This window comes from Rhinolophus ferrumequinum, chromosome 8, assembly GCF_004115265.2.
Source record: "Rhinolophus ferrumequinum isolate MPI-CBG mRhiFer1 chromosome 8, mRhiFer1_v1.p, whole genome shotgun sequence".
NCBI lineage: Eukaryota > Metazoa > Chordata > Mammalia > Chiroptera > Rhinolophidae > Rhinolophus > Rhinolophus ferrumequinum.
In genome coordinates, this window is record NC_046291.1 from 91,484,674 (window position 1) to 91,507,896 (window position 23,223).

General features: G+C 48.8%; 1 long non-coding RNA gene across 1 annotated transcript; it reads right to left on the minus strand.

Annotated features, from left to right (window-relative positions):
* Positions 1-925: 925 nt before the first annotated feature.
* LOC117026065 (uncharacterized) lies at positions 926-21,703 on the minus strand. Its single transcript, XR_004423692.1, has 4 exons — positions 21,567-21,703; positions 4,867-4,900; positions 3,369-4,610; positions 926-2,260 (listed from the first exon to the last, which is right to left on the minus strand). It is a non-coding gene; the product is annotated as an uncharacterized LOC117026065 (long non-coding RNA).
* Between the last annotated feature and the right edge of the window lie 1,520 nt (positions 21,704-23,223).

The following is a 23,223-nucleotide window of genomic DNA, read 5'->3' on the forward strand; positions in this document are numbered from 1 at the left end:
CTGCAGGCAGCTTTCCTCAGTGCTTTGGGCTACCTGACTTCCATGGAGCAGGAAACCCTACTACCCTTGGGCAGAGAAAGGCTCCAGGGCTCACAGATTCCAAGGTGTGTGAGGGTGTGGAGAATGGGGGGTGAGGGAGAAACAAGGGCAGTTTTGAGGACTTCAGAAACAGCCATATTCAGACTGCACACTAACATCCCCCCAGTATCTGCCTCAGTTCCCCAGGTCCTTGGGCCTCCCTGTGCAGGCTTAGACCAGAATTTCAGCAGTAGCTGACTGGTCTCTGGCCAGCCAATGGGTGGTTTCCTCTAAACCTACGCCTGGTCCAATCAGCTCCAGGCTGGGTTTATGGAAGGCACGTCACAGTGGAAGAGGGAACAGGACAGGGCAAGCAAATCAGCTCCCGTCTGGGTTATCCTGAGTGACTTGTGAGATAGAGTGCCTAGAAATGGGATCAGCTGACCTGGCTCCATCTGTCCCTAACGAGCTCTATGAAACAGTGCATTCTCTCTCCGAGCCTCAGTTTCCTAAATTGCGAAATGGTTATAATAATATGTTTGTCACAGTGTTGTTGTGAGGAGAAAATGAGATAATAAATAGGAGAGTGTTTTGTAAACCGTAAAGCTAGAGGCGAGTTGTTTAGTTTCACTCTCAAATGGAGTGTATGGTTGTTTTTTTTAAATTTTTTATTGGGGAACAGTGTGTTTTTCCAGTGCCCATCAGCTCCAAGTCAAGTCGTTGTCCTTCAATCTAGTTGTGGAGGGCGCAGCCCAGCTCCAAGTCCAGTCGCCATTTTCAATCTTAGTTGCAGAGGGCACAGCCCACCATCCCATGTGGGAATTGAACTGGCAACCTTGTTGTTGAGAGCTCGCGCTCTAACCAACTGAGCCATCCAGCTGCCCCACTGGCAGCTCAGCGGCAGCTCATTGTATTCAATCTAGTTGTGGAGGGTGCAGCTCACTGGCCCATGTGGGAATCGAACCAGCAACCCTGTTGTTCAGAGCTCACGCTCTAACCAACTGAGCCATCCAGCGTGCGCCCCTGGAGTGTATGTTCTTGAGTTTTACTTTGTAGTAAACCTTTGTCCAGCCCCCGGCTAATGCTGCACACAGGTCAGATCTTCCACCTACACCCACAGCCTGTGAGAGAACATGCATACAAATCTTTCTGCAGAATGCATCCAGCCAGACTATCTTAGCTCCACTTGCAGCTCTGCTTCCAGGAGATGCTGGTTAGACCGTCTGGGTCTCAGTTTCTCCATCTGAAAAATGGTTTAACATGACTGCTTTGCCTGCTCAAATACTGCTGGAGGATTAAATAATCTCCCCTTCTCTCTGCTTGTCTTCTTTTCTCCTGTTTTGTCTTTCCTCTCCTCTTCTCGGGGGCTTCCATGGATGGTAGCAGCTGAGAAGGAAGGAGACCTTCAACAGCCCTGCCTCTTCCGAAGTCATCTAACACTCTGGCCATCTGCTCATGCCACCCAAGCCAGGCAAGAGCGCACTTTGCATTCTCCTTTAAATGTTTCAAGTGTGTCAGTAACATTTTCACAACTGGCTTATAAACCATAGAGGTTGTCTTTAAACTCTTTTGTGAAAATCACAACTGTGCTGTCTGCATAATCAGAATGGGCATCGAGCAAAAGTCTGTTGGAGGAAACGGAACTAGCAGCTTCATGACTCTCGTGGCCCCTTTTCTTGCTGCTCCCACTCTCCTGACCTCCACTTGTTTCTCACCATTCCCACATCTTCCGTATCCCGTACTTGGCATGCCGGGGACAAAATCCTCCTGTTCAGTGGGCAGACCAAGCTCACCTCTTCCTGGACCCCTTTCCTCAGGTCCCTAGGATCCTGGGACCCAAGCGAGGAGGGGCTGCCGCTCCTGAGCTTTCACCCAACCCTGCAGGCCCGGGTGTCATCTCTTGCAACAGCTGACGGTGACGCCTCCACCATTCTGGTGTCACTTTTAACACTGCACGTTCACACCACCGGCTGACTGTCTGTGTAAGGAGGCCACAGCACAGCCTCATGCAGCCACACCCCACGTGTGGAGTTGTTAATCCGGCAGTTGTTCGGCAGGTTCTCTTGGCCTCACCTCCAAATGTGTTACTTCTGCAGGGAACGACACCGTGGAACTGCACACGCTCTCCCAAGAAGGAATGCTAGGACCTGCCTGTCCTGCATCAGCCAGGAGAGACTGGGGAGGCATTGCAGAGCCATGGCATGCAAAGATCTGGGGCCTGGACCTCCATGCACACAGTTCCCTAAATTAGAAGAAGAGAAAAGGGAAGAGGGAGAGTGTGTCACCATGCCACTTAAAGTCTTTTATTGAATCTGCATGTTTACCACAATTTTCAAAGAATATTTCATGATGTAATGGTAAGAGACAAAGGCAGCAGGCAGAACCTATATGCAATGAGCTCTCAATACTGTAATGTGTGGGGCAGACACCACTGTTCACCCATACCCAGCTCCCCACCACTTCCAGGCACTTGGGAGGATTTCACTTCCTCACCCCTTGAGATAAGGTATGGCCATGTGACTTGCTGTGGCCAATGAATTGTGAGGGAAGTAACAGGTCCCTTTCAGGTGGTAGTGTTTAATTTCTGGCATTCCCCTCCCCAGCCTACTCTTACCTGCCTCAGCAGCCATAGGAGCATTGTTGGTATGAAAGGCCCAGAAAATCAAAGGAGCCACCCTATGGGGAACAGCACCCCTGATTGTTACCTGGAGTCATATAATCTGGGTACAAGCAAAAATAACCCTTTTTGCTGTTAAACCACTGAGTATAGTTTGGTATGGTTTTCCCTGCAGCATGACCTACCCTCTGTTGGCTGATACGATAAATATATGATATAGATGCAAAAAAAAAAAAAAATCATCAGGAAACATTGCAGTTACTGGTGATTTTGTTTTTAAACTTTTCTAAATTTTCTATAGTTAGCACGTCTTACTTTTATGACTTTTTTCTTTCAGTTGTATTGAGATGTAACTGACATATAGCACTGTATAAGTTTAAGGGGTACTTACTTCTATGATTTAAAAAAGTGGTTCATGTTAAGCATAGCTACTTTTTTTAAGTAAATAAATGTGTCCTTGGTACTGTGCTAGAGATTTTAACTGTGCCATTTCATTTCATTCTTACAAGACCCTAAAAGGATTTTCCCACTTTAAAAAGGAGAAATCTGAGATTTTGAGGATAGGTGCTAGGTAATCTACACTCATTGTCTCATTTATCTCCTCAGAGGTGTGAAGTATTTTATTCCAGTTTTAAAGATGAGGCTCAGAGAAATTAATTGAGTTGCCCATGGTTAATCACTTAGGAATTGAAGGAAGTGAAATTGAAACAACAATAACCACAATAGTAGATACCTTTTATTGGATGCTTCTATGTGCAGGCCCAGGTATGATCTCATTTTATCATCTCAGTAATTCTATGATGTGGGTACTTGTATTATTTCAATTTTATAGATAACAAAGTGGAGGCTCAGAGAGACTGAGAAACTTTCCCGGAGTCACACAGCGAGTGATTTGCAGAACTGGAATTAGCATGTTGGTCTGTCCAAACTTTGCTAAGAGCAGACGTGGTTCAAAAGCTGCCTTTAGATAATACACACATGAACATTTTAAAACTAAATTTCTATTTTTACTAAAATATTTATGCAGAAAAATTTTAAAGTCAACTGTTACCAGGAAACTGATGATGAAAAGCAGCAGTCCTGCCTCTCCTCTCAGTGCCCAGCCCCCTCCTCAGAAGCAACTACTTTCAATTCTTTCAGCTATCCCTTCTGACATTTACTTTTATATTTCTAAATATCATTCTTTACCATTATTTTTTAGATATTATTTATTGGCTTCCTCCTGTAGAAGATTCTGATGCTCCACCAGACACCACGCACAAACCCACACTTTTCCTTTCAATATAGTTCTATCACAGTTGATAAATTAATACTCAGTTTTTACATTATCATACCTACATATACATTATTCACAGATAAACAAAATGCTATATTATGGTTATAGTTGCTGTCTTCTACACTTCCCCCCACCCTGGAGTTAGTAATTACCCCAGTTTTCATTTAATTAGTTGTTGACATAACATCATTAACTTCCTACAAACATGTCTAAACTTCTAGTAATATATTTCAAATATATCTGGGAACTTATCAGTTCTATTTTCCTCTTGAAGCCCTCTGTCCTGCTTCCACCTGGATCAGTTGATCTCCTCGCTGTCAGTATAGAAGTCCTGAAATTTCTCTTCATCAGTATCCTAAGAATTCCCTTCACCACTCTCCTATGTTGGGTCCTTGTTTCTTAGATCCTAAGCCATGTTCTTTCTTGGTTTACTCCTCTCAGTTGTTGTAGTATGCATGCCAGTAGCTTCCTTGGAAACTGCATATGGGAGTTCAGTTTTTGGATAATTGATTGACAGTTTGGCTGGATGCATAAATCTTGGTTGGAAATCATCTTCCCCCAGAATTCTGAAGGCAGTTCTCTACAACCACATGTTCTGGGTTGATGTTAAGAAGTCCAGTGCCATTCTGGTTCTTGATGCTCATTATGTGACCCTTTCAGTCTCTGAAAGCTTCTAGGATCTTCCTGTATCTCTGTGTTCTAAAAAAAAAAAAATTATTTAATAAAATACAACATTTATTCTGAATAAAAGAAAAAGCTTTTAATAAGTTAGACTAGGTAGATAATGCCATGAATTGGCATTTATATATTTTAATCCAGAACCAGGGGTGAGATCCTACAAATACTGCCATCACACCACCACCCCTCTGGAGTCCCAGACAATGCAATGAAGGGGGTATCAAATTGTAAAGGAGGAGCTGACCTATCACTGTTTGTAGATTATTTGACCATTTACCTGAAAAATCCTGAAGAATCAATTGAAGATCTTACTGAAAATGACAGAATGATTGAGTAAGGTAACTGAATACAAAACTAGTGTTCTACTATCATAGCCTTGAAACATACAGAAAATAACCAGTATTAAATCACAATAAATGAAAGACTCCATTTGCAAAAACAACCTAGAAACAAACTTTAAAAATGTGCAATATCTATGAAGGAAACTTTCTGAATGCTACTGAAAGATACAAATGTGAACTTATACCACATTCTTGGATTAAAAAGTTCAGCATTCTAAGGCTATCAGTTCTCCCTAAATTAATCTACACATAAACACAATCGCACTGAAAATACCAACAGGATTTCACATGGAACTACACCAGACAAGTTAATGCTAAAGTTGATATGGAAAGATACACAAGCATGATTATCCAGGAAAAGTATGAAAAAGAAATGTAAAGAGCAGCAAAACATGACCCCATCAAATACTTACATGTATTTTAAATCTATTATACAGCCAAATAATTAAAACTATGGTACATGAATAGATAATTTAGAAATTATAGTCATCCAATGTATATAGGAAGTTACTGTATGATCAAGATGGCATTTTAAAAACAGGATTTATCCATATTTGGTATAGGGACAATTGGCTACCCATCTGTAAGAGAAATTAATTTAGATCTTCACTTCACATGTTACACCAAAATTAATTCCACATGCATCCCGGGCTTAAATGAAATCATGAAATCCTTAAAGTACCAGAAAAACACAGGGATATGCGAACAATCACCCACTAAGTCTCTACTCTAGCTTACAGACTGGCAACCTGTGAGTAGAGTCAACCTGTGTGTTGTTGACTAAACAATGGATTGACCGTCAGGTTCTGTAGGTGCCATGTTAAGTGGCTGCCAACGGGAAGGCGGGACTAGACTTGCTGCACGTAATTTGTTCGGTTCTACGTACCAGTGTTAAACATTTTTGGTTTTGATCTAATATGTATTTATTTACAGATATATTTTATTGCAACATCAATGTTTGAACATTGATCAATATCAAGTTTTCATATACCATAACAATTTAGGAAGAACAAAGTAGAATGAATTTATTTAATTGAGATTAGTAATTTCCAATTTAAGCCTGAATATTTATTATTTACATACCATTCCCACAATATTCTTTTCTTTTTATTAGTTTCAGGTGTACAAAACAATCTAATAGTTAGTCATTTCATCCCTCACAAAGTGATAACCCCCGCCCCCAATCTATTGCCTCTCTGATGTCATATAAATCTATTGCAATTCCATTGACTCTGTTCCCTATGCTGTACTCCATATCCCATATATATATATTTAATTATAGTTGACATACAATATTATTCAGCTTCAGGTGTATAGTGCAGTGATCAGGCATTGAGCTAATATTTTTAAACCTGGAAGATTTCACATAAAAATCTGGATTTCGGACTTCCTCTGGAATGTCTAAATGTCTGGGCCCTCATTCCTGCATGGAACAATCAATGTGAGCTCCAGGTCCTGAGGAGCTAACAGGACTCAGTGACCAGAGCAAGTGAAGAAAAGTGGTGGCAAGTGAGCCCAGAACCCTGGCATGGGGGTGAGGGGATGAGGCTGTGCTGTGGGGAGGGGAGGCTAGGTTGCTGTGGTTACTTAGGCAACAAGTCGTGGCAGAGACAACCAAAGGGCTGGGCTTGGTCAGAGGGAATTCGGGGCTTGAATCCACAGGGATTGGAGACAGATGGGAGGGCCGTGGGCATGTGCTCGGGTGGGGCGGGGGGGTGGGGAGATGAGGGGAGGGAGGGAAAGAGAGAGAGAGAAATAGGGGTGGGCAGAGGAGCTTTTGGAGGAGAAACTAAGGAAGGACCCCAAGATTCCCACTCAGGTGGGTAAACGCTCACGAAAATATAAACCACACTCCTCTTAAAACCCAAATTCTTTGTGTGAGAGATCTGGCCACTGGTCATCTCTCTAATCCTCTCTTCTCACTATGCTCACCTTGCACGTTAAGACACAGGGGCCGTGGGCCATCCCAAAAGAGGCCAAGGGCTTTTGTGCCTCAGGGCTCTCATACTTACTGTTCCCTCTGCCTGAGACACTGTTCCCCTCACTCTTTAGCTGGATGGTTCCCCCTCATCCTTCAGGTTTCCCCTTAAATATTCTTTCTTAAAATAATTTTGGAATATACTTGTAAAGGCTGAGAGACAGCAAAAAAGGCCTATTCCCATGGAGCCCTGGAGACCATAGAAAGGCAGGTAGATTTCTGAGTACAAAGTGAAAGTCTGAAGGGGCTGGTGGTGGGAGTTGTGGCGATACAGTGACTGGATCTGATTTACCTTTTGAAAGGCTGTCTCTAACATCCACATGGGAAGGAGACCACAAAACCAGAGAGAGTGGCAGCAAAGGGAGTTTGGGCACTTGTCCTGGTGGGAGATGTGATGGCAGAGGCAGTGGGACTAGAGAGAAGTGACTATGTGTTTTGTGAATGTGCAGGTGGGCTTAGGGTGAGAGCTGGGTATCAGGGAAGAGAGTCAAGGGGGACTACTTGGTTTCCATGCCCAGCAGAAGGGTGAGGGCCGTTCCAGGGTCCGGAGGTGGAGACCCTGCAAGGAAAACATCAGAAATGTGTTGGGAGGAATGCGAGTTCTGCTGGAGCCCACTTCCTTGGAGTCCCCTTCCACTGAGGCCTAGAGACAGTCTGGTGGTGGTGGTGGTGCTGAAAGGCATAATGTCAGCTGGGCCACTGCCATTCTTAGCTCCATGGCTCAGGCCAGGGGCTGCGAAGAAGTCTGAAAAACTAATGGCGTGGCTACGGGGCTCCCTCCCATCCTGGCTGCAGCATGGCCAAACGAAAGGACATGTGACCAGCTCGGGTAGGAGGCAGATTCCCCCTGCTACCACTGATCAGTCAACCTCATCTGTGAAGTGAGGGTCAAATGACAACCCACTTCGCGGGGGCTGGGTATCGGGGAATATAAAGGAATTGCCGTCTTTATAGGATCGGGTGCTGCGTCTGGTCCCATCGCCTGGGCCTCGTGCTCGCCCTCTCCCTCGGCGGCTTTGGGGTGCATTTGTGCAGATGGGGAAGCAGGGCGAGCGCAGGAGCTTTGTCTGCACAGAATACCGGGCCCCCGGACCAAGCCCCTTTGTGCCGGGTCCGGCGTTGGCGGGGCCCGCGCCCCCCGACCCCCTGCCTCTCCTGCGACCCCCACCCAGCCCTCGGCCCGGAGGGGGCGCCCGCTACTTCGCTGCTGCAGCCGCCGCGCAGCCCCGGGAGCCAGAGGGCCTCTTAATTGTTCCCAGAACGGGTGGCGTTTAGATCAATTAATATGCAAAACAGGAGTAAATTATCTCATTCGGGGGCCCCACGCGGGGCGGGAGCCGAGGCATTTGCTATGCAGTGAGGTCGCGGCCCCCGCCGCGTGTTTATCTGGGGAAATGGAAATCAGGCCGCGCACAAAGCCGCCCCGCGGCCAGGCCGCGCCCTCGGCTGCCCTGGGCTGGGTTGCCGGCGCCGGTCCCGACCTGACAACAGGGCTGCAGAGACCCGCGCAGTAGGCCGGGTAGGCTCTGGCCCTGGAGCCGCTGGCTGTGCACCTTGTGGCCACGTACGGCCCTTCTTTGGGCCGCCATACCTCGTTAGTAATCATAAAGAGTTCATTATTACATAAATCAGGTAAACAGAGAGAATAGGACTCTTAAAGGGCTTCAGATTGGATCTTACATGTTCATGATCCATGATTATGCTATTGAGCCTTGAATTAGGCTAAAAGTCTCATTTCAATTACTGCATTTAATCCTCGAAATCACACTAAGAAGCACGTCCAATTATTCCCATTGTACAGCTGAAGAAATGGAGGCAGAGAGGTGAAGACATTCACAGGGGTAACCAGCCTGGTGCCCACCAATCACTTAACCACTGAGGTACACGTCCTAGGCCTTTGTTATTTAATTAGGCAGGCCCCCTCTGCAGGGGAAAATTGCCTCCTCAGGCAGTTCTGTTAGCTTAGGTAGAGTTCCATTCCTTCTCATTCTTCCTACATTCAAGACACTTAATTGAGTGCCTACTGTGTAACCTGCACTCTTCTGGACTGTGGGGGTTCTGGTACAGAACAAGAAATGCGCAGCCCTGGTGGGAGCCATGTAGTGAGAGCACCTTCGGGAGAAAAGAGCGGATGAAAGGGTAGGAAGTGCCTGGCTGGTCTTCTTGAGGAGGTAACCTTTGAGCAGAGACCTGAAGGCAGTGAGGGAGGGTTCCAGACACAGGCAATGGCCTTGAGGCAGCAACACAAGGAGGTGGGTGAGGCCGGTGTGTGGGAGCAAAGGGGGAGTGAAGCACCCAAGGCAGAGAGTGGTCAGGGAGGGCCCTGGGGTGCTGGCTCCAGGCCGGGCTGCACACTGGGATCGCTTAGTCTGGGGGACAGCCTGGGTATCAGGAATGGTACAGTGCCCAGGTGATTCTAATGGCAGCCAGGATTGCGAAGGCCTGGCAGACCATGATTCAAAGTTTAAATTTGGCTCTGCTGAGGTATTAAGCCTCACGGGGGTTTTAAGCAGAGGAGGACATGACCTGATACAGAGTTTTATTAACAATAACTCTGAGTGTAGAAACCAAGTTGTAGAGGGATAAGGGGAGGACTTGGGAGACCAGTAGGGGACTGTGGCAATCTCTCAGCAATAAGTGGGAGTGACCCACTCTCCGACCCCGTTTTGAAAGCATCAGATAGTGGATTGACCCAGAAAGATAGGAGTGAAGGATGACGTTCAAGTTTCTAACCTGAGCAACTTGGTGAATGGAAGGACCCTCACTAAGAAGGGGGACTCTGGGAGAGTCCTGTGTGCTTGCCCCTTCCTCTAGGGTAGCAGGTCTCAAAGAAGAAGGAGGATTGTCAAGGTACCAATGCTGCTGGATTCCACCCCCCCCACCCCATATATACACACACTGCATGTTCCAGAGCTTCCTGCTCTGCTTCGTCCCAAGGGCCAGGGCAGTGAGGCTTCTCTGGCATCAAACAAAGCCAAGCACAGGGTTATCCCATGCCTTCCACAAAAATCCCAGGCACCTTCAATTCTACGGTGGTCCAAACACGGATACTATATGCCTGACATGGAGAGACCATCAGTAACTTTCTCGCGGATGGTCTATCCTGTCTGGTTTATGCGGTGCTCAGCAAGTGTTTCCAATTTCAAAATCTCATCATTTGCCTGCAAACAATTTCCCAGCTCAAACAAGGCGTGGGATTTGACACTCTGATGAACCGGTGGGAACCCATGGAGCGGCAGGTTCTTTACTCTGTCAAGGGCCATGCCCTAGTGGATGACAACTCCGTGTCTGAGGTTGACAGACTTTGGGACAAGGTCTTCATTCCATGGCAACATCTAAACTGCGTCATCACAACGAGAAGCAGCTCACCATTAGACAAACTCCAAGCCCTCAGGAGAAAAAAAAGGGTGACTTTTTAAAAAGAAATTGTTTCTCCAGATGTCTATGGGCTCTTGTCACGCGTTTAAGGTTTCCAAAGGTAAAGGCATGGATTATGGGAACCAGGAAATAGTCTTCCTGCTATTCTAATATAGCTTTCTCATTGGAAACCAAACCAACACAGAAACAAATCCATTTTTGTTCTCAAGAGATTTCTGAAAGAAATTAAATTTAAATTGATTTTGTTAAATGGCCAGCCCTTTTTTTCTTAAAGTTGCCAAACTTTATGCTATATGCTTAAAGTTTATACTGTGCATATTCACATCTGCTCAAGGACATCTGGCCTAAGGGTTAGTGAGGGCTGAACCCAGCCCATTCTCTACTCCAAGATGTACCCACTGGGCTATGTGCCTAGAGGAAGGAGTGCCTTTTCTTAATTCGCACAAAGGCACTGTATGGGCCAAGAGCAGCCCTGCACATGGCAGCGGCTGCTAGTTGATCTGTTCTCTCCTTCTTTCTCAGTATTAGAAGTTTTACCAGGCGCCAAGTTCCCCTAGAAAAAAGACTACATTGCCCAACCTCCCTTGCAGCTGAGTATGGCCATGTGACTAGGTTGAGGCCAATAGGATGTTAGAAGTGTCATGTGGCAGCTTCTGGGAACCTTCTTAAAGACAGCTGGTACGTGACATCTGCCCCTTCTTTTATTCCATTTGATCATAAAAATTTTCAAATATATGGAAAAGTTGGAAGAATTATACAGTGAATACCTACATACCCATCTCATAGATTCTAGGTGATACTTGTTTTATTAATCATCTATCTATCCATCCATCCATCCATCCATCTATCCATCCTTTGACCCATCCATTAAAAATCCTATTTTTGATTCATTTCAGAAGTAAATTACAGACACCGTATACTTCCCTCCAAATACTTCAGTGCGTATTTGTTTATGATATTTTTATGTAAAATTTACATGTAATGAAATGAATAAACTTTAAGTGTACATTTGACAAATGTATCCAGATAAAGATCATCCCTCCAGAAAAGTTTCCTTATGCCCCGTTACTGTCAATCCTTGACCTTCTCCCCACTACTAAACGACCACTGTTCTGATTTTTTCCCATCATCTATTAGCTTTTCCTGTTCTGAATTTCATTTAAATGGATCATGTGGTATGTACTCTTGTGTCTGAAATGTTTTGGTCAGCACAGTGTTTTCCAGCGTCATCCTTCTTGCAACTATCAGTAGATTCTTATTTGTGAGTTGTAGTTCACGGTGTGGTGGGCCCAGCACGGTGTGGTGGGCTCTTTCTGGTTTGGGGCTATCGTGAATAAAGCTGCCATGTTTTGGGAGACAATTCCCTGTGGGTCGCTTGCATTTCTGCACATCTTGTAAGTGAGGCACTGACTTCCCTTTGTTCTGGACTATCTTTCCAAGGATATTTCTATTGTGAATAATCTTGGGAAAAGAAGTGTCTCCCAGTGGAGCAAAGGGCGGGTACGCTTGCTTCCCATTATAAATGATCCAGGTTCCCTAAGCTCAGGGTTCCTCTTTTTTAATGTAAAGCACTGCAGGTGCAGCAAGCATCTTGGCCATTCCACGTTGCCCCCTGGGACTTAGGGACTAGAGGAACTGACACAAATAAGTATGTTGATGCTCATGCTGCTTGTTGTGCTGTGAGTAATGAAGTCCTTTGTCTCTGACCCGTGGTTCTCGCATCTTCTGCCAGCCTCCATAAAACTGTGGTAGGCTCACTCGTTAGCACTCACGTTGGGCAAAACCTCAGACCCTTCATAGTTCTTGACACTGAACATTCTTGTACAAGAGTTTTTGTGAAAATATGTTTGCCTCCTTCCAACTTGCTGCCTGGAATACAAATGCGGTGGCTGGAGCTCTAATCACCATCTTGGCCCATGAAGACCAGAACTTTTCTCTAGAGATAGCAATACAGTGGGATGCAAGGAGCCTGAGTCCCTGAGGTCTTTGCAGATCAAATCACCATACTAGCCCTGGAATTTTACAGGAGAGAAAAATGCCTTATGTACTCCGTTGTTACTGTGGTGTTTTCCAGCCGTATCTAATGCAACCCACATCGTGGCTCATCCCTTCTGAGATGTCTTCCCCGCCACCACTCCCCTTCTTTCCCTTGTTCACTAATGTACGTTGTATTAACCTCAGTGATGGCTCTGTTCGTGCCTCTAATGCTTTCCACACGATGGCTTCCTGCATCCCAGTACCTAGCACAGTGACTGGCTTTCAGGAGGTGCTTAGGAGATGGTCGTTGACGAGGTGAACAAATCCATAAAAGAGAGACTCAGATTAGTAAAGGTGGTGGGAAGGTACGTGCTCAGTTTGATGGAACAGGAAAAACGTAAGATTGACAGGGAGGGAGTCCAAGCTCTAGTCCTTTGCTGGGGGACATCGGGCATAGCTCCTGACTCGCTGGCTGTTTGCTGGCTACGCAATGTGGGCTTTGACTCAGGTGATGAATGCCCATGGGCCCCACTGATGTTTCAGCCCTGTGCTAACCCTGAAATCTTGAGTGTTGCCTTTCTGGCCATGCTTCCTTGCATCCTCTCCTGTATCTTAGGCTGGACCAGAGGCATCACTTCATGGCTGAGGGAGGACCCAACCCTTGCTGGACCCAGGACTGCTCTCCACCCCAAGGTTGGGGAAATATGGGTGCCTGGGCAGCTTAGTAGCTGGGGGAGACTGACAGCTTTGGCAAGCCCAGCTGTTGGCATCAAGTTGCTGGGTGCCCAGTCACCATGTTAATCTGCTCTTGGTGCCACTAATACCAATTTGGAGCAGACCGCCAGGATCAAACAGACCAGCTGTCAGGCAACTGTGGGCAGCTCAGTATGTGGTTCGATTTTATGTCTTAGGGCTGGAATTAGAATTTAATTCACAGATTTAAGTTTTTGACGCTGATTCGGATAGGTAGCTCCCAGGAGCCAGGTGATACCCATTTAACCCAGGGACCCTGCTCAACCACCCAGGGGAGTCAGAAGGAGTCAGTTCTGGCTCCAGTTCTGCCACCACCCTGCTGGGTGTCCTGGCTGAGCCTCTTTCTCTCTCTGGGCTCAGCCTCCTTGTCTGTACCAGGAAGTAGTTGCACTGGATATTCTCTCCATCCTCTCAAATCCAACATTCTGGGATGCTAACTTGGCACAAGATGCCAGGCGTGTAGTAGAACCCAGCAAGCCTCTTTGTGCAGCCTCTGTTGCTACTGCCAGTGGGACTTCCCCCGCTGAGCTCCTGTAAACTTTGTTGACCTCGGAGTTCCCCATTTCCAGAGAAACCAGGCAATAAAGTGGAATGATCTGAACCTGCAGTGCAGCGATGTCACCGCCTCCGACACACCCTCCAGTGGCTTCCCATTGCCTTGAAGTAGGACACCTGCAAATGCCCACCTTGGCTACAAGGCACTGCCCGTTCAGTCAACCCTCTCCCCCGTCACCCACCCTCTCCCATCGCTCACTAGAATCCAGCCTGCTTGCCAGTCCTCCTAAGTGCCACCTTCCTTATTGCCACAGTATCCTAGCATTTGCCATTCAACCTGTCTGGTGGGAAGCCCCTCACTGCACCCACTTCTCCCCCTTCCCCCAACCTACCGTCCTTCAGGTCTCTGCTCCCAAGTCCACCCTGAGAAGCCTGTGCCACCGCTCCTTAGAGCACCCTGTGCATTTCCCAGTAATGCCCGTCATCACAATGGACGCACTAACGTGGGGCCATTTGCCATTTAATAGCCGTCTCCCGACCTGGACTGGGAGTGCCTCAGCGCAGAAGCACATCAGTTTTATTTTATTCGCCAATTTTGTCAGAGCCGACAAGTTGTCCCCTAATATTTATTCTCTTGTTCTTTCACAGTGACAGACCTCCTGGTTTGTAGTTCGGTCTACTTTCACCCAAAATAAAAACTGCATTTCCCAGCCTCCCTCTTAGCTGGGTGCGGCCATGAGCCCCAGTCCTGGCCAATGGGATGTGAGTGGGCATGAGGTGTACAAGTGTGGGCTGTGCCCTTCCTCCTTCACCGCCTCCTCATGGTGGAGTTCAGGTGTGACACAGGTGCCACTTTGGACCATGAAAACAGGAGCTTTGATCCAGAAATGCCAAGCAATGAGGCGGAGGGGCCTGAGCAACATACATGCTGGGACTTTGACGAGAGAGAATGTACTCGTCAGGGTCCTGCAGAGAAACAGAACCAGTAGGATAGGTAGAGACACATGTAAGAGGACATTTATAGTAGGAATTGGCTCACGTGACTATGGAGGCCAAGAAGTCCCACATCTGCTGTCTGCAAGCCAGAGGCCCCAAGAAGCTGGTGGTGTGGTTTCAGCCAAAGCTCAAAGGTGTGAGAGCCCAGGGAGCCCACGATGGAAGTCCCCGTCTGAATCTGAAGTCCCAAGAACCAGGACACTGATGTCCGAGGGCAGGAGGAGGTGGGTGCCCCAGCTCAAGCAGAGAGCAGATTCGTCCTTCTCTGCCCTGTTCCATCCCGAGCCTCAGTGGATGAACGATGCCCACTTGTATTGGTGAGGGGATCTATCTTCTTTCCTCAGTCTACTGACTCAGATGCTAACCTTCCAGAAACACCCATAAATAACGTTTTACCAGTTATCTGGGCATCCCTTAGCCCAGTCAAGTTGACACATAAAATTAACCACGACAGAGCGCTAATCCTCTGTCTTATTTGAGCCCCTGTCATTCTGGGTCTACACCACAGTCAATGTACCCCGAACCTAATTAGACTGCCACTGTATGTGCTAGGTACTTGGTAAATATTTGGTTGAATGAATGAATGAATGAGCAAAATATTGTATTATAGAACCAATGGCTTTAAGCTCAAGCACATTTTGGATTTAAAGAGATTTTATGGGCTGACCTGGGACATAATCAACATTATTTGCTTGAACAGCATGGTCCACGTCCTCTGCAGGCTGGTCTTTGTACCCACAGACAGTGACAGGGCTCATTGGCTCAAAGACGGGACTGCTGGATCCTCCTGCTCCTGCCAGAGCCTGCAGACTCATGGGGGCTCTTCCTCTAGCTAGCTGCTCCTCACCAACATGGGGTGTCCCATTTACCCAGGCTTCTGCCAATGAGAAGCCCTATTAATGATAGCTGGGACGTACCAAGGCCTTCAAAAATGGAAGCAAGACTAGATTTTATCCAAACTTCTTTTTAAGGTTGGTTTGTTGCTGTTGTTGTTTTAAGTGTATTCAAAGGCTTCGAAAACTGGTGATGTATGAAGAAGATATAAACAATGTTTGACAAGGGGGCTATCAGGGCAGACACTATAAAAAAAATTCGAGTAGAACTTAGACATGTCCCAGGGTGTCTCCAAATCTCCTGATCGCTGATGCCCCAGATATCATCATCCTTTTGGGTAAAATGACTGTGGTGCTTTGGAAATGCAAATAAGCCTGGGAGGGGTATTCTGTAAGCCAAGTACAGTGGTTTGTACCTCAGAGGGTATAAGTTTATGTGACCCTTGCAGCTGATCCAGAGCAGGTTTGAATGGAGGGAGGGGAAAGGGGCCGGACAAGGAGATTAGGGAGGAGAAAGTGACAGGCAGCCCAGTAAAAGCTGACAGAAGACTAGGGCACTGACCCCTGCCTTACAAGAGAGGAAAGGCACGTGGCAGCCCAGCTACCCCACCAGGGACTTCAGGGTCCATCCCTTTTAGGGGGGTGCAGGGCAGTGGCTCCGAGCTCCCCTAGTCATCACTATCCCTAGTGGGAAGGGTTACCTGAGGTCCCTGAGGCCAGCTCTCTGCCTCGAGGCGAAGATCTATCTGGACCATGCTGGACAGATGTGCACCAGCCTAAATTTAGGCTGCATGTGTCCTTGATTACCCACAGAAGCCATGAGCTCAGGCACATTCCTGTAGCTTAGGTCCTCGGCGTCCTGCCAGACAGACATGCAGTGCTAGTGGGCCCGGGCCTTGCAAACAGATGGACCAAAGTTCAGGCTTAACAAGGAGATATACTCGCAGGTGATTATGTGCTTTGTGAAAGTCTTACTGTGCAAAGGTATCACCTGGACTATCGCTCACCAGCAGGCCCTGCCAGGAAGATGCAACTCCATGTGGAGTCAGTATTGTGTAGGGAGCCATGGGGCTGAGAAGGAAAGAGCAACTGGCGAAAGGAAATGAGTAAGGAATCCCGGCCTTGTCCCACCTGTCCTCGCTCTTGGGTAACTTGAGGTAGATCATTGCCCTGCCCTGAGCTATGCTTTCCTTCCTGAAGAGGCTTTGGTCTCCATCTCCCCTAAAGCTCAGCACAATCATTCAGAGCTGCTTTTGAGCTGTGTGACCTTGCACAAGTGACCTAACCTCTCTGAGCCAAGCTTTTCAACCATGAGAAAGGAAACGTCACAACAGCTCTTCCCGAGGCTTCTTCCAGAATTGAATGAAGTAACAATGACAGGTACCTAGAATGGAGAGGCCGACCCATTCAATGCATTCGGTAGTCCCCTCGGCCCCAAGCCTGGGTTCTGTTCTCCTCTATGAAGCCCAGTCGTTGCTTTCTGAATCACATCATTCAGTCCAGGCCGCAGAGGTTCAGGAGTGGCCCCAGGACTCAGTCTTGCCTGCAGCAAAGCGTGCACAGCCTCCAGTCAGTCTTTGAAAAATTAACATCTCTCTCTCTGTCTCACACACACACACATACACACACACACACACACACACACACATCCATATACAGACACACACCCTGCATTTCTGGCTCCTCTAGATAAATCGAAAGGCTGGGCCACCCTAGGTGCCAATTCCCACCAGGGGCCAAGCAGCTGTTGCTGAATAACAGCTGCTCCCTTCACCCAGGAGCATGGGCTCTCTGTCCTTCCACAGTCACTCAGCACCTCTGGGGGCCCTAACGCCGTGACCAGCCCTCTGGACCACTGCGGTCACGGCGCCCTCCCTGCGACTCTGTCTGTTAGGCTCATCTCTCCCGCATCTCCTCTCTGCACCCAGACTCCCCGTGCCAGCCCAGTGCAGAGCCAGAGTTGGACACAGTAAATACTCGTGGACTGATCCTCTGCTCTTTCCCACAGCACCCCGGTGACCACCCCACAGGGCTGGCACAGGCTTGGGACAAAGCAGTTGCTCACTGTGGAATGGATCTTTGAGCCGAATGAAACTGGGCCAGTGGCCATTTAAGGAAGATGAGAACGCAATTTCTGTGCTCCCCAAGGGTGTGGGGCGGTCCGTGGAAGCTGCCCTGGCCAGGGAGAGGCATGAGGCTGGCCCAGGAATGCACAGCCACGGGCCAGGCGGCCCGAGCCCTGCTTCTTCTCCCCACAGCGTGGTATTTGGGGAAGGACTGGCTCGTACCAGCCATGGCCAGGCCGCAGGGTCAGGCCTCGCACCCTCATCGCAGCTCTGCGCATCTGCCCTCCTCTTCATTCACAGGACGGAGCTGTTGTCAACACAGGGCTGCCTGCCAGGTCCCGTTTCCCAGCCCCCTTACTGCTGGATGTGGCCATGTACCTGAGTTCTAGGCGAAGGATTGTGAGCCGCATCTAAGCTCAGGCAAGATTTGTTACTTCTCTAGACCTTCCTTCACTCTTCTGTGAAAGGGGACTCGGAATACTCACCAAATGTGCTTGTTGTGAGAATTAACAACGACAAGTTTCTGAGCATATACCATGGACGATTCTTGTGACTATTAAGACCAACAAAGCCTGCTTTTCCAAGCTGTCGTCTCACTCACTGCTTGGTTATGGTGACTTTCTTTGTGGCATCAGGGCCAGCCTCCACTGCCCCTTCTTACCTGGTGCACAGGGATGGCTCCCCACCTTTGTCCAAGCTCTTCCTACCCGGAGGGAAGGCTTCTGAGAAATACTCTTCTCAGCCCGATTGACTCTCTGGGGGGCGTGTGTATGCCCGTGCTAAGGGTGAGGAAAAGGGGGCAGCTTTGCTTTTAGTCTGTGTGAATCCTGCCCAGGAATGGGGTGTGCCTGTGAAAACTCGGGGGATGGATCTCAGGCCGTGCTGTGGGGGCAACTGCATCCATGGTGGACGGATACACCAGGATGTGGAGCAAAACGAGGCATGCAGCCCGGGGGCTTGCAGCTTGTCCACGCCCAAACTGGGGTCTCCAGCTCCCCCTCCCCCAAGGGCCTTTTCTTTTACAGAATGTCCTCGCTAATGGCCAAGGGGCAGATAACCACGGGAAGAACAAACTGAGCTACGAGGAGTGGGAAAGTTTCCGCATCTTTCCAAGTTGGTCCGGCCGGGAGCCCTGGCCTGCGCTTCGGGCTGTCTCGGAAACACCAGCACCGCCACCAGCTGGGCTCAGCCACCTGCCTCCAGTTCTAAGGCCAGGTTGAGTGCCTCCTCTCTGGCTGTGCCAAGGGCAAAGGCTGCAGACAACCCTCGTCTCTGTCCTGAGAGGCCACTGGGGCCAGTGTTCCCTATGTGGGGACACAAGTGGGGTCGTCCACAGATAGGACCCATGCATGGCTGTGAAGTGAATCCTCCAGCCCCCCTACCATGCTCCAGGCGTCCTGCCCAGTGCTGCGGGGACTCACAGCTGCCAGAGCAGTCGCTGCCTTTGGAGAGCTTGTGGCCAGGACAGGAAATGGAACACAAAGATGGAGAGTTAGCCACAACAGAAGACTGGGAACCCTTAGGGACAAGTTCTGTGGACACCCCAAAGAGGGAAAAGGCTGAGGATTATGAGTGGAGAGGGGGTCGGGGAGGCTTCCTGGAAGAGGTGGGGAAGGGACCACAACTCTGGAAGGAATGAGCTGTCCTTTATGTACATGTCTGCTGCTCCCATCTTGCCCCTTGCTTAGAACCCAGGTCTGAAAATTTCCCCTCAATCCCAACGAGTGTTATACCTGAGTGGGTAGCTCACGACAGGGGGTTCAAGGGGCAGCTGCAGGAGCTCTTTTCTAGGTAGTGGCATCTCTGGCCACCAGACAGCAGCTGGCGGGCCCGGCCCACAGTTCCGTATGTCCCTGGACCCCACCACGGCGTCTCAGCTTCTTGTTCTTCCTGCTCCCTCACCCTCCACACCCTCCGCTCCCGGCCCTTCAGGATGGGGGCTGCCCCTTCATGCATATTCCATGGTCTCTTCTCCACGGCCTCTGTGAACTGCCTGCTTTCAGTGAGTCTCTCTGGATCCCTCTCTGTGTGTTTTGCACCCAAAAGCCCCAAGAGGGAGCATCTGTTTGGCTGGACAGACACTGGGCTCTGGGCCATGCTTTCGAGCCAGGCTACTGACAGCTGCCCTAGGTCAAGGCTCCAGGTCTAGTCTCCCCAGCTGTCGCCAGAGCTGTGGGTTGCATGGAGGTGCTGGTCCTTAGCAGGGTAGCACTAGGGCAGCGAGAATCCTGGGGGAGGGGGGAGCGGGGGAAGGGTGCATTTTCAGAACCCCTCACCTCTGCATCACCCCAGGGATTTCAGGCCCTGGGGCACCCTCAGGGAGTGCGCAGCCAGACAGGAACAGGCGTTGACTCTGTCTAGAATACTTCTCCCAGAATGCTTTGCATTAGGGTCTCCAAGGGACTCAGGTGGCAACTGCACAGCTCTCAACAAGCTGTGAGCTCTGTCCTCTGGTCCACATCAGGGAGCCAGCCCCGCAAGTAGCTTGGATCTCAGCAAAATTCAAGATATTTTGGGCAAAAGAATTTGTTCTTTTCTGCCCCACCAAACACTTGTCTCCTTTGATTCTGCCATTGTTCTTTCCAGGGAAATCTAATTTTAAAACAAAAAACATGTTTTCTAAAATTCATGTGCCAACAAATATCTGATTTGAAAGCAATTCTTTGCTCAGTTTAAGCTTTGTTTTTAAAGGACAGGACAAAACATCATACCCAGCTGTCCAGAGCGTGTGTTTGGCCCCGACGCGGCCCTGTGTTCCTTTTAGCTCAGAAATTTGGCCAGAGGTTTCCAACTGAAACCCCATCGTAAGGGTCACATAGTTTCCGATCTGGAGGGTGAGGTGGGGCCCGGTGGCAGTAGATCTTCCCTTTAAATAAGGAAGAACCAAAATATCCTGGGCTGCAGTATTATCAACCCCGGATGTGTCTCCACACACAAAACTGCTTGCAAAATAAAGCCACTTTTGAGTTCTGGCCAAGGGTGATGTTGAAAACAATGGAGCTAATAAGTAACCAGTTCCTAGATGAAATCAAACTGTTTTTCTTTGGGGGGTTCTTTTCCTCTGGGAGCAGCAATTCCACCCCAGGGGGAGACCCCTTCATGACTCAGTCTTCTCCTCCACTGCAGAGACACTGTCCCCACAGGCCTGGGGTCCTCAGTGACCTCAGGGTCCCCACAGACCTCAGTGTCCCACCGTCACTGCAGCATGAACCAAATCACACCCAACACCCACCCCTGAATATAAACAAAAATGCCAGTTCCATCCAGTGGCAAGAGACCTTGAAGGTAAACGGTGACTACTGGGCGTCTTGCCTTTTCTGAGCCCAGTGCTCTGTTAGAGTCAGGGGAAATTGAGGTGTAGAGTAACAAGCGAGGTCACATTGGGGACCCAGGTTTTAGGGCAAAGCTGAGTGTGACATGGACGCCAGCCACGCAGAGGCTCACAGATTATTGGATCCTCTTTCTGGCACAAGGCCTGGCAGAGTGTATGGGAAAGAGCCACAGCCTCTGCGAGACAGACGTTTGTGATCCAGGGATGGGGACGCCTTGCTAGGCCCCGGGTGACATAGTGGGGACTCTCATGGTGAGCAGAAGGTCACCCCCTCCTGTTTCTCCATGAGCAGGCAGGGGTGTAAGTGAGGGAAGCCTAAGAGAGGGTGGCGGGGGCTGGTGAGCCAGAGCCCACAGCCACTGCACAGGGCCCACAACTGTCACCTCAGTGAGAGTCAGACCAGCCTTGCCTGACTGAGCCTCTGATACTTTAAAGGAAATGGGAAAACTCATCATTTTGTAAATGCTGGTAGCTCATTCAGACATGCTGACAATACTGCAACTCCCGTGGTCAGGGTACCTGAAAAGCAGCTGCTGTTTGTGGGGCTGTGCACCTGCTCCCCTAGTCCATAGCCTCTGTCCTGTGTCTGGGCTAGAACACAGGCCAGCTGGGCAGACTGCAGGCTAGCTGTCCTGCCACTTTCTCCTCCTCTGCGTGCCTCTCAGAGGGCTCTTGACCTTGACCTCTCCACCCTCCACCTGAGAGACCCCGTACACCCCCGAGTCCCTCAGTAGCATCCATCCATTCAAGGCAACACCTCTTTCTCTCTGCCTCTCCCTCCATTTCCCCCAGATTCACACTCAAAGCTGGCATGACCCCTCTAACTCACCACACATGACCAATGAACAGGCCATTCCGTCTTTTCAAAAAGAGGTGGAGCCGAGCAAACAAGTTGTCCCAATATCCACTCTTCTTTTCTTGCTTTAGTAAATGGCCTTCCAAGTTTAAGATGGGTGCAAAGGTCACCCGTTTCCCCAGCTTCCCTTGCATCAAGGTGTGGCCCTGCGACTGAGTTCTGGCCAGTCAGATGTCAGTGGATGCCATGGGAGCAACTTCTGGGCCACGCCTTTAAAGGAAAAAGGAGTTTCTTCCACTTCCCCGTCCCACTTCCTGCTGGTAGGAGTGTGGATGTGATGGCAGGAGGTGGAGCAGCCACATTACACCTCAAGATAAAACTCTTCCTTACGATTAGCAGAGCCTGGGTTCTCGACACTGTGGAGCTGCCACAGAAGTTCATCACGCTTATAACCAGCTCATCACATGAGGAGCAGTAGACTTAGATCTTGTTACTTTGGCATCTTTACACCAAACCTGTATTTTACAGCAACACCCAGCCTGTGTTCTAACTAGTACACATGGTTTATCGTCATCATCACCGTCTTGTGTGGAATTCACTCATGTCCGTTACCCCAGACCAGTTTCGTTCTTTCATCCATCCACCCCCTTGGTGATTCCTGAGCATTTTCTGTGCTGGTCGCTGGGGAAAATGCAAAGGCAGGTAACCCACAGTTTCCCACATTGAAGCAGGAGTTTATGGCTGGCTGTGGGAAGACATGACATTAGAAGCCCCAGACCTGCAAAAACACTCCAGCCTGGTGAGTGAGCCTGTGTGTCTAAATGAGCATGTGTGTGTTCCTGTGTACCTGAGCACGTACACACATGAACAAGGGGGAGGGAGAGAACACGCTTATTCTCTGAAGGCCTGCTCTCAAGGATAAGGACTCATTTATCCATTAAAAAGTGTGTTGAGCACTGCTGTGCACCATCTGACAAGGGGTAAATAAGCCAAGACCCCGCCCTGAAGGAGCCCCTGTAGAGGGCCACAGACAGCTCTCAGACACTGGCTGCGCGGACTCTCCCTGGGGTGAGGACGGTCAGTGTAGTTTCCATCAAGCCCAGATCTAGTGAGAAGTCCTTGTGCCCAGCTGTGAGGTACAGCTGCGGCAGTTGTCCCTGTGCTGAGGAAGGATTTCCACTGAGCCATGTGTGCTTTTCCCTCATTCTTGTCATGACCGAGAACTGGGATTAGGGCTATGTCTGAGGCCATTGCACAAAAAAAAAATCATAATAAAGAATCTCAGAAATATTCCTAATCAATTCCATCAGTTGCTCATTGGTTATTAAGCTCAGTATTTTATATGCATCATCTCCTTTATCTTCCCAATAATCCAATCAGGAAGACATCTTATCCCCATTTTACAGATGAGAAAACTGAGGCTCAGAGAAGACATGGCAGACACATAATTCAAACCTGTATTGTAGAGACCCTAAAGCCATGTGCAGTTTCCATTCATTCAGCAAACACTGATTGAATGACTGTAGTGTGCTGGCTCCGGGCAGGGCCGTAAGGGTGAGTGGTGAGCCACACCACGAAGGGCTGTGGTTACCAGCTCAGCAGAGGGCACAGGATCAGGGCTCTTCTTGGGCTCAGAGTCATGTGGTGCCCATCATCAGCTCTCCGGACCATCAGACCAACCATCCAACTT